This window comes from Lonchura striata, chromosome 5, assembly GCF_046129695.1.
Source record: "Lonchura striata isolate bLonStr1 chromosome 5, bLonStr1.mat, whole genome shotgun sequence".
In the NCBI taxonomy this organism is placed as follows: domain Eukaryota; kingdom Metazoa; phylum Chordata; class Aves; order Passeriformes; family Estrildidae; genus Lonchura; species Lonchura striata.
Window position 1 is genome coordinate 40,226,560 of NC_134607.1, and position 11,146 is coordinate 40,237,705.

Here is an 11,146-nt window from a genome sequence, read left to right on the forward strand (position 1 = left end):
ATTTTTTTCTGTTGACTTGTGAAACATAAAAAAAAAAAAATCCCCACAACTCCAGTTTCCTGGACTGTTAAAATTCCACAAGAGCAGTAATGGGATCAAAAACTTATGTTTAAAAAAACATATGATAATAAAGACAATCTGTTTCTTCTAGTTCATGCATGAATCCTTTCTAGGCCATACATGGAAGAGGTATAATCTCAGAAAACACTCACCAGAAGTTGTGTTTGTAAAAAGAACATCATCACTCCTGGTAGTAATCACAATGGCTTAATTCACATGTCATATTCTTTTCATATCCTGTAAATGACACAGTTTCGAAAGTGTCATTTTAAGGCACATGGCTGCTCAAAAGCCAACTCAGTATGCGAGAGGCATTCGGGTAAGTGGTCAATCTGGACAACATCTAGTCCATCTCTGGGTACGGTTTTTGCAATATGCCTTTTCACTGGGCACTTCATTCACTGGGCACTTCCTGCAGACAAATGGTCTTGGGGCTGATAAATATCCAAGACACACTAAGCACTTTTAACTATAGAATTCAAGATAATGTGCTCAAAAGACAAAATGTGACTCAACTTTCTTCTCAAAGAGAGTTTTGCCTAGAAAAACTTGGTTGGTTGCACATCATCAGAACCCTGCACTTAAGTTTCTCACAAGCTGTTTTACTCCTGCAATGCCCAAGATGTGATACATCTTTCTTTGCTCATACTTTTGAAAGTTCTTTCAAAGAAGAGCAATATGACCGCTAAGACACCATGGATATAAATAATGAAACACGGAGACTGAAACTGTGTGTACGGACTGTTCCCTTAAATGACAGAAAGCAAGAATAGGCTTTATGCGTAACAGTATCACACTGGGAGGCAGGGAAGCAACTATCTCCTTTTTGTTCTGCATTGGTGACACCTGACATGAGGGACATAAAGCTCCAGACTTACTCCTCATCTACAGAAAGGACAAAATGGAGAGATTAGAGAAGAGCCACTGAGATAACAAAGAGCTTGGAAATTAGACTGACTCACATCCACTGAGCAAACATCTGCAGTGCTTGAAATGTCATTGCCTCCAGCTCCTCAGCTCTGCCCCTCTGCCGCAGGCTGCAGCCACAGGAGCAGTGGGAGGAAGCGGGCTCACCCCGGCCCTGGCGCTGTCCCAGCTGTGCCCAGGCCCACAGAGAACCAGCAAGGTGCTGGCACACGCCTGTCCTGCCCATCGGCAGCGGCGACAGGATGAGGGCAGCGCGGTGGCCACGGCCTTGGCGCTGCTGCTGCCATTTGCTTGGTGCCTGCAAGCCACCACCTCTCTTCCCCAGGCTCCTCTCCCTCCCAGGGCATGCAAGATGGAAACAGTTAAAAGATAAGATGGGGAGTGGGAAAACATGTGGCAGACGTCTTGGGAAGGAAGCTCAGAAAAGGGCGCTATAAAATAGAAGTGATGAGAACAAATGTGGATCGTCAGCCTTTTTCTTGGTAGTGCACGACCTTGGGCTGCAACAGGAAAATGTTCCTGCTCTTCCCCATCACTCTCCACACTGCCCTTCCATCTGCCATGAAGAAAGGGAAGACAGTCCCAAACTAAGTTTCGACAGGCTACTCAGCTGATCAAAGGCAGGCAAATAAGAAACCATAAAATCCCAGTCTGATTCACCAAGTTGTTCATTACCTTAGGCAAAACACTTAAAGATGAGCCATAAAGGAAAATGGTTTTAAGTACATTTTTGTTTTGAGCCCTTCCCAGTCAAATTAGAAAAGGCATTTGGCAGAGGAATATAGTCACATTTTTTCCTAATTATATTTCTTTGTGAAATCCTCTCAACAGTCTTGGTTTTCAGAAGAGATCCCACAACACACCGCCACAAATAAATGCACTCTTGTCTTCCACGGAAAGTGGAAATGCTGCATGATTGGGGCTTAATGGGTCACTGCAACAAAACACACTATCCAGATGTATTTCTAAGGGTTAAACAGCAGCTCTGAAATTCCCATTTAAATAAACTTTTTACTACAGAAAGAAGAATCCTGTGTATAATTTCATGTGTAACTCACTTTTCCTCTGCCCTAGTTTACAAGTAATAGCTCTGCCTCAGTTTTCTTGACTGTAAAAGACTCAAAGCAATATTTACCTGATAAGCTTGGGCAAATATTGTAAGAGTTAACTGCAAAACATGTAAAAGCTGCCATTTTTCCCAAGAGCAGCTGCTCAAACTTCTTGGATTGGATTAAGGTCACAGCAGTAAGTATCCACCAGAAAGAAAACTGAGTTCAGGCTTAAAATATTTCAATATTTCCACAACATCCACTTGGCTTCACAATACAAACATGTGAATTATGGTTATTATCATGTTACTTTCTGCGCAGATTCCAACAGAAATGAGCAAGATGCTAAAAAGAGAGAGAAGAGCACAGGAGAGAGTCCCCTTTCTGCTCGGTCCCCACTCTTACACCGTAAGAACAAGCTCCCAAAACAGCAAACACAGACAAAATGTAGGAAAGAGACCCAGGATGAGCAGCCTCCAAGCAGGAAGGGAGAGCACTGCCTCCCCTTCCATCCTTTGGGCATGAAGGAGGTTTTACAGCAGTCTGCAGAAAGCCTCAAACTCAGGGGATAATCCTCTTCACACGGGAATGTGAAGCTTGGTGCTCACTGCCAAGAATCGTCTCCCATCCTCAGCCAGCCTGGAGAGCCCAGTTGGTCCAACTACAGCATAAATAGTCTCAAGTGACAAGACAGAGGATGCTGCAGTGTGTTTCACTGAAGTGCTCTCTCTATGGTGCCTCTTAAAAAGAAAAAAACCCGACCTTCCAAAAAGCCAAAGTCAAATAGGAGTCATTCAGTACGACAGTGAAGCAGATCCCATTTTAGTCAGTGAATTTCCACCGAGCCTCAGCAGAAGGCCTCTGCTTACCAGCAATATGGCAGTTCAGAGATTTCACGCAGGTTTTACAAAGCAGATTTCAGCGCCATTTCGGCAGGGGCTCCTAGCCTGGAAAGGGCAGTTATTGATACCTGTATCCTTCAGCAACAGATGGAATTTCATTTTAGAGGCTTTTTGAACAAAGCTGGTGTTTTGGTAGCGAATGAAGTAAAATTTAGATGGAGGATGCCGTTTCTTTCTCCCCCTGCAACTGTTTTTACTTCTGATCTATGAAGGTTAGTCTCAGAATGTAGGGGATTTTTGCTTTGTTTTGTTTTATATTCCTGCAATATAGTTTATCAGCTAAAATGTATATTTTTCGTACACTTTACTTCTAGAACAAAGTCTGTTCTATGTTATTTTGCCTTTCAAGCACAAGTAAAAGCCAAACAAACCTGAAGGTGAACGAAGCACAGCACAGGTTCCTATTTATAATTTGGACTAGAGGTTGGTAGAAATGCCCCATAGCAGTCTGGTCTCTGAATAGCCTACGGACATGAGGTGAGCTCAGCTGGTGGCATATGGAAGCTATAGCTTCTCCTTCTATAAAACCAGCTGCCAGATGCAGGGCTTATTCCAGTCCTTTCAATGTCACATAAATAAAGCACGGCTTTACACACCTCATCGTCTCCTCCCTCACAAGGAAACAGACGCATCCTAGCTACAGGTTGCATTAACTCCGCAAAACAATGGAACAAGCCCCCTACCACAAGAGCGAGCCGGACGTACACACACGCGAGCCATTGCACTCCGGGCATTCTTTCGGGCCTCTTTTTGTTCTCGCCTTCGCTCACCAAAAGCGACCACCTCAGCTGTTACTATGTATTTACGGGCACCACGCACACGCGTGCGCGCCGTGGGTCCAGCCTGCATTTTCCGAATACCGTAAAACTTGCATCGACCCCATGTCAGTGCTGGGTCTAAGGGAAAGGCAGGCCCGTTCCCCGGGCACGGCTATACCGCGGCCGCGCACCCTGCGGGGGCTGCGGCACCCGCCACCCGGCCGTCACAAGGGGCAAACCCATTTATTATTACTGTATTTTTTTCTCTGCCAGCGGAAGCCCGTAGCCGCAGATTGCCAGGTTTTTGTTGTATTTCTGGGGGTTGTGTTTGTCCGTTTGTGGGTTTTTTCCATGCCCGCCTCAGCAGTCGGCGAGGGCAGCATCGCCTCCTGCCTCCGGCGCGGCAGCGCGCCCCAGCCGCGGGAGATGCCGCATGGCCGCCCGTCCGCACGTCCCCTCCGCCCGCCGGGCTCCCCGGCCCCGCCCGGCTCGCTGCTCGCTTTTTCGGGGTTTCACTGGCGAGCACGGGGCCGAGCAGACACGTTTTGCGGGGGATGGAGGGAGGGCTGGCAGACGGCGGGGACAAAGCGCGGGAGGCGGCGGGCTCCGGGTTTCGGCCCGCGCTGCGCGGAGACAAAGGGTGCGCGGGGAGCCGCGGCCCCATCCCTCCGGCTTCATTAGCTGCTGCTGCCTACCTTCCCCAGGAGCCGCGGGAACCCTCTGAGAAGCGATCCACCTTTTCCGCCGGGATCCGACTGGAGAACCCCGACAAATAATTGCAGGGATAAAAGTAAAATGAAATGTAATTTATAAAAAAAAAAAAAAAAAAAAAGGAGAAGAAGAAAAAGGGGCGAAAAGGGGGGGGTAAATGAAACTGGCGGAACGAAAACGGCAAAAAAGATGCCCTTCCTCCTCCAGCCGCGGGTGTGTGCATGTGGAGGTGGGCGGGCTGGCGGGAGCGCGCCCGGCGCGGCGCGGCGCGGCGCGGGGCGGGCGCCGGGGCCGCGCCATCAGGTGCTGCGGGCGCGGCGCTCCGCGGGCCGGCTGCTCCCCGCGCCCGGCCCCCGGCACGCCCAGCTCCCCGGCCGCATGGGCGTTCGGCACCTTTCCTTCAAAAAAAAAAAAAGAAAAAAAAGTCATTTTGTTACTCTTCTTACACTTACAAGAGACAGTAATTTTTTTCACGCTAAGGTTGGCCACAGGAGAACGCCTCCTAGCAGGCAGGTTGGACTTTTGTGGCTTGAAATGGCTACGGAAGATCTGGCACTACTGTGTTAGTCGATATCCGGTTTTAACTTGTGAAATGTATGTGCTGAAAATGCTGCCATTTATGCGAGAGCTCAGAGTATTTCCTGCTGGGGCAACACACTTTCCTCAAAATGAACAGGGAATTCAATGCACAGATTATTTGCTGTAGCTTTTTATTTCCATCCTAATATCTAGAAAGCACTGCATGAGCTTTTTGGCTTGGAAAAAACTTTTCAAGAACTAACCTGAAGCAAGATGGTATTGCAGCTGTCCTTGGCTCCCCCTCTACTACAGAACACATGACTTGCATGGGATATCACAAGGCAAAGAATGAAAGGGTGACGGAGCCTGTGGGTTTGGGTGCAGTTTGCCTGGCCACCCATGGAAGGTAATTGCTTTCGGGAAGCTTTCATGGCAACTCTTTGAGAAGCTTCTTGAGGTGCTTACTCTGGAATTTCCACTACTGGGTCTCCTAAATGTCAGGCCAAAAAGGTAGATGACACACATGAGAACTGTGGTTTACAAATTACTGACTTTGCATATTAGTCTCATTGCAAAAATACAGAAATTGGATTCCTGTTTTGGTGCTTTCACCACATTTTTTTTTCCAGTAGGGCAGTACACAGAATCATAGAACAGTTCGGGTTAGAAGGACCTTTAAAAGTCATCTAGTCCAACCCCCAGCAATGATCAGGGACATCCTCAGCTGCATCAAGTTGCTGAGAGCCCCATCCAGCTTGACTTTGAATGTTTTCAGGGATCCACCACCCCTCTGGGCAACTTCTTCCAGTGTTTCACCACCCTCATTTTCATTTTATCTAATATAAATTGACCCCCCTTCAGTTTAGACCCTTGTCCTGTTGGAACAGGCCCTGCTAAAAAGTTTGTCACTCTCTTTCTTATAGGCCCCTTTTAGGTACTGAAAGGCCACAAGAAGGTCTCCTTGGAGCTTTCTTTCCCCCAGGCTGAAAAACACCAACTCTTTCAGCCTTTTCTCATAGGAGAAGTGCTCCATGCCTATGTTCAACACTGTGATCCTACTGCTCCAAAGCCTCATGTGTCTCCTCTGCTGAGGACCCCAGAGTTCTGTGAATGTGAAGCGCAGTGCAAACAGTCATTTAATTGACACCTATTGCATCCTGCTAGGACAAGAGCCATGTCATCCCAGTATTGAGAGTGAAGCCTGAGGAAGAGCTAGGTGAACAAGGACATTAAGACAAGGGCTGATCTTTTAAACTTACTCATGTGACTAAACCTCTCACATCAGAATCATATGCAGTTCCAGAGAAATTTAAGATTGACAAAAGATGTAGGATTGTTGGAATCTTGGATGCTGAAAATTTTAGACTTTCTGTGCTGAAAGGCACAGACCCACAAGAGAACACTGCATTTGACCTGAGGCTGTAGAGGAGACTTTAAAAATTGATTTATAATACTGAGATTACTGAGTATGTAGTTAGTTAGAAGTATGTAATATCACAAAGTAGAAAACTTAGAGTTTAGTGGTTTAGAATATAGAAATTAATATGAAGCAAAATAGAAGTTTTAAGGTAAAACCAAGTTGTTCTTTACTTTCTTCTTCCTTCTTTGTAAGTTTAAGTGATGTTTTATAATTAAACAAAAAAGTCCACATTACAAACTTAAAAAGATCAGTTATTAAGTTAAAAAAGAAAATAATCTGTGTCCATTCTTAATTGAATAGTTTCATTTTAAAAGACCTTATATCAAAAGTTAATTAACCATTTTATACCTTACTAATAAAAAGCTACCAAACTCATAATTGTAAAACTGTTTCACTAATAAGAAATAATAAAAACCTAAGTCCAAACATAAAATACCATCTCAAGTACCTTCAATCCCAACTTCAAAAAACCAATATGGGACTGGATTCCAAGCCAGAGGCTTCATTCCCCACCCAGCCCTCAGTGCAAGGTACCATGCCTGAAAGCAGAGAAGCAGGTATTTGCAATTCACTCTGACTCAATTAGACTTATATATGGTAAACTGAAAATCAATCTCTCCCCCAGATTATTGAATAAAAATGTGTATTATAAAGTGGATGAGGGCAGGTAGTGTTACTGTAGGCAATAAGAGGAAACAACTTTGTTTCTTTAAAACAAAACATGTATGAGGCTATCAGGTGAATGATCATTGATTTGATGTGTTCTGCTACCTCCTTTCATAGTTATAAAGGCAGGCTATTTGATTCTTACCTTTTCATGTGCATTCTTAGAATGGAGGTAATTTTTTTCATATCATTTTTTAAAAAGTTTTTTTAAATATATTTTTAACCAGCTCCAAAAAATAATAGTAATTCTCAGGAATGGAAACTGTTTTACTTTGCATTGTTCATATTTCAAATTTCTCCAATCTCCCCTTCAATATCTCTCTGATTTTTTATCACTGTTGCTTCTGTTTGCCTTGATATGCTGTGAAACTTTGATGGTTGTGGCAAGCATCTTCTAGTTCAAGTTTTATGGTTTCTTGTAAGCTTTTTTCCAACAGGTTTTCATGACAGTCACTCCTTATTGACCCTATTCACTCCTCCTGTGTCTTTCTCTTTATTCTTTTCACTCATTGTCTTGTTCCTATTTCTGGTTTAGAGATATACCACAAAGATTCAGGAATTTACTATAATATTTTTCTTTCTGTTGCCCATATTAAACTGGTATGAGATCTCTTCCTGGATGTCTTTCAAGGCACTTTTATCTAGTCAAAATGGATCCTCTTTCCTTTCCTCTGAAATAAGCCTGAGCCTTTCTCTCTTTGTGGTATCACCATTCTCATCCTGCTTTTGTTCAGACTTGCAACTTCCAAATATCCTTTAGATTATATTTTGCCTGCCTACAATGAATCAACAGCCATGTTCATTTTCAGAACTACCCTCTGAAGTGCAATGTTCTTCCAGAGTCTGGAAAATTCCCTTCTGTACTATCCTTCAAAAATTTATGCTTATTGACTAACTTATACTTACTAATGGAAACTGCTGGTATGTAACAAAAATATATATCTACATAATAAAAGTGAACTTAAATCAAAAGACATCAAATACTCCTTTGGTTAAATTGCTGCACGTGTGAACGCTTGGCAATTTTCTTCATGCAATTTCATAATGCTGTTTGATTTGGCGTGCATTTCATTGAAAGTGGAGCTTGTTTGGCTTCTTTGTTGTCTTTTGCTTCCAAATTGCAGCAAAGCCTACCAGACATTCCAGACACAATTCTTGCACCTGAAACAAAGCTGATGACAGAGCATCATTAATTTTGTATGATTATCCGTTCAACTATTTTGCCCTCAGGCAAATATATGGCTACAGCCCAGGGGAATGGAGTTGCTGGAGCTGGAAGTGGCTGTGCCTGGGGCAGAGGAATTCACGGCTGATGTGATGAGCCTGACAGGTGGAGCTGGAGGTGCTTACAGAGTTCTCTTCACCTCTATTTTAGTACATCATCATTGGCATGCTTGAACCCATGTGTTAGTGCTTGTGTGAAAGAGAGGAGAATAAAAGAGAACAGATCAGAAGTGTAAAGCCAGCTGAAGGAGAAAATCCTGTGTTTTTCAGAGAAGGTGCTTGCTGCCAGAAAGTGACCTTGAACCTCTTTAAAGTCTCTGACTGCTGTTCAAAAACAGTGATGAAGCAAAGGGTGTAAACAATGGCTATTTTTGCACCTGAGTACTACATCTAAATCAAGATGAATTAAAATGAACTTAGAATTTTGTGACTTTTTTTTGTTGTTCACTGTTTTTTGTTTTTTTGGAAAGAGGAATTTGTGTCCATTTCCTGAAGAGAACCAACAAGCTTAGGTTTGATAAGAGAGTGTCTTAGCTGTGGGGCTCCTCACAGGAGGGGGCAGTACTGGTCCTCCTAAAGGAAGTAATTAGACAGGGAGATCCTTTTCTTACCAAGGCTTCACAGAGACTGTGTGCTTGAAAAGTCTTGGAGGTGTGCTGCAAGGACAAACAAAATACTGGTACCTACTTGTGCTGGGTGTGATTCAAGCCCAAACACACCATGTGGCTTGCTGAAGTGAGTGAAATCTTTAAAGGTGGAACAGCAAGGTATTTACTTCACAGTACAAATTTATTATTGGAAATAAAATAAATGTTTCAACAAATATCTAGCACTAGATTCTCTAGTGCTACTGTGCCAGGATTTGCTAGCAAACAAAAACATAGGTTTCGGGGATATCAATCACCATGTTAAAAGCCCTCTGGTGCTAGCAGGGTCCTGACACTGAGTCTATGACATTAGCACAGGAGGATATTTTGCCTAGCAGCTGGGCAAGGCAGAACATCATTGGCTGTGATGCATAATGTACGGTCTGTACATGACTGGTCTTGCGTGATAGTCTGAAAAGAGCTGCCCACACTTGTCACAGATTTCATGAGCACTGATAGCATCAACTATGTCTAAACGTGTGTTCAGCCGCCTCCAACTCGGCATGTTGAGACAATCAGTTTTCCAGGGCTGTGAAATCTTGCCTGCATGTCTGTAATGCTGTGACCATGAGATGTTATAACTCGTTAGTTTCCTGGCCAGAGTATGGTATACGAGTGATGATGAGTAATACTGGTTTAATAGGAGTTGTCCTCTGCTATTCCTCTTTAGATTTAGGAATTCACATGATGAACCAGGTAGTTGTGCTTTTTCTCCTTAACTTCTGATCATCTGCTCTAACTGGTTTTTTTTTTGTCAAAACAGGTGGTTTACTGCAATACAAAATTTTCAAACTTCTTGCATGAGGCTAAGGAAATAGCTGTGGCTAAAATAAAAGAGATCTACAATAGATGATTGCAGTGATAGCAGAAGTTTCATTTAAACACATTTTAAAACTAGGTGTAACAAAATGCTCTTTTATTTACTCACCTTTAAGGTGTTGCTTCTTGACGTCAGTTTATAGCACTATGGACCAATTTATATGGTGTGAGTGGACCATAAAACTTTGATCTTTTCAAAATGAGTAAATTCAGATTTTGTGGTGCCCAGGATGCTGAGCTGTGTTACAGCATAAAGATGAGGTCCTCTCTTCTTTTCCTCAGAAAAGAATGGGTCTTGCCATTCCATTTGTATAGAGTAACTTCAGAGGCTGGCTTAGCATTTTGAGAGGTAATACCTGTGATCTCATGTTGTCAGAAATTGTCCTGGCAAATTGCAACTCTGAGTCCCAGCATATACAGAATAGCTATTGAGAATGGGATGTGTCTAGAAACATGAGGTAATTGATAACTGTTATGAATTAAATTATACTAAAATACTTAGTTATGTATTTTATTAAATTATACTAAATATAATTTGTTTAATCTAGGACTGGCCTGCTAGTGCAGAGCCCAGTAATTGAATTCTCCTCTTTTAAAGAAGACAGATTAGATAGATTAGGTAGATAGATAGCTATAGATACATGTATAAATATGAAAGAAAAATTAAAACTTAAGTTGATAATTTAGGTGCCAAATATTATATATCTAAATCCATAACATTAATTAAAAGCTTTTGAAGTTGATGAGCATACCTCACTGCTGCTTAAATCCATGGGCATTAACGGAAATCAGTTTCTTTAGAAAGTAGAGTGCTTGTTTACCCGACTATGTGTGAAATTAGGTGCTGACTTGGAAGTATCCAGGTTATACATAGTGATCTTAGTGTATCCTTGAAATAATGTGATCTGCTGACCTCATGGTATCATGAAACATCATGAAATGGGAGAATTTAGAAAAAAGGAAAGAATTTTTTTTTACAATTCCCATGTAATAAGATGACATAAGATGTGTTTAGGATGGTGGGGAAATTATGAATTCTTTAGATCACCACAGTAAACAAACAACAAATCTTAGATTTATACACAAGAAATTCACACCCAGGGAGCAGAGGACTGGGTTAAAATGAAGTCCATTAACACCTTGATGGCCAATATTTTTTAAAAGAACAAACCAAAATAAAGCTATTGACATGCCTGAGGGCGTTTCAGGAAGTATGGCTGGAATCTGACAGAAACAGTCAGTTTATTTAAAATCTGATGTCGTTAAAACATCTGTAAGACCAGACAGATGCCTCATGTGGTACCCAGGACCCATCCCATACTTCTCCTTGTATTTACATTAGCTTTTGCAATTCTGTAAAATACAAACAAATTCAATATTCATTAAACATAAATTAAATCAGTGAAAGGAGAATCTATCCCATAATTTACAAGGCTCTGGGTAT

General features: G+C 42.5%; 1 protein-coding gene across 2 annotated transcripts in view; it reads right to left on the reverse strand.

Moving 5' to 3' along the window:
* The window catches only part of SLC38A1 (solute carrier family 38 member 1), a 41,964-nt gene extending 37,297 nt beyond the window's left edge, over positions 1 to 4,667 (reverse strand). For both annotated transcript variants that reach the window (XR_013340016.1, XM_077783486.1), the window contains exon 1: positions 4,392 to 4,667. The gene's annotated coding sequence lies outside the window, so the exon portion shown is untranslated. The remainder of the gene's footprint in view (positions 1 to 4,391) is intronic.
* Between the last annotated feature and the right edge of the window lie 6,479 nt (positions 4,668 to 11,146).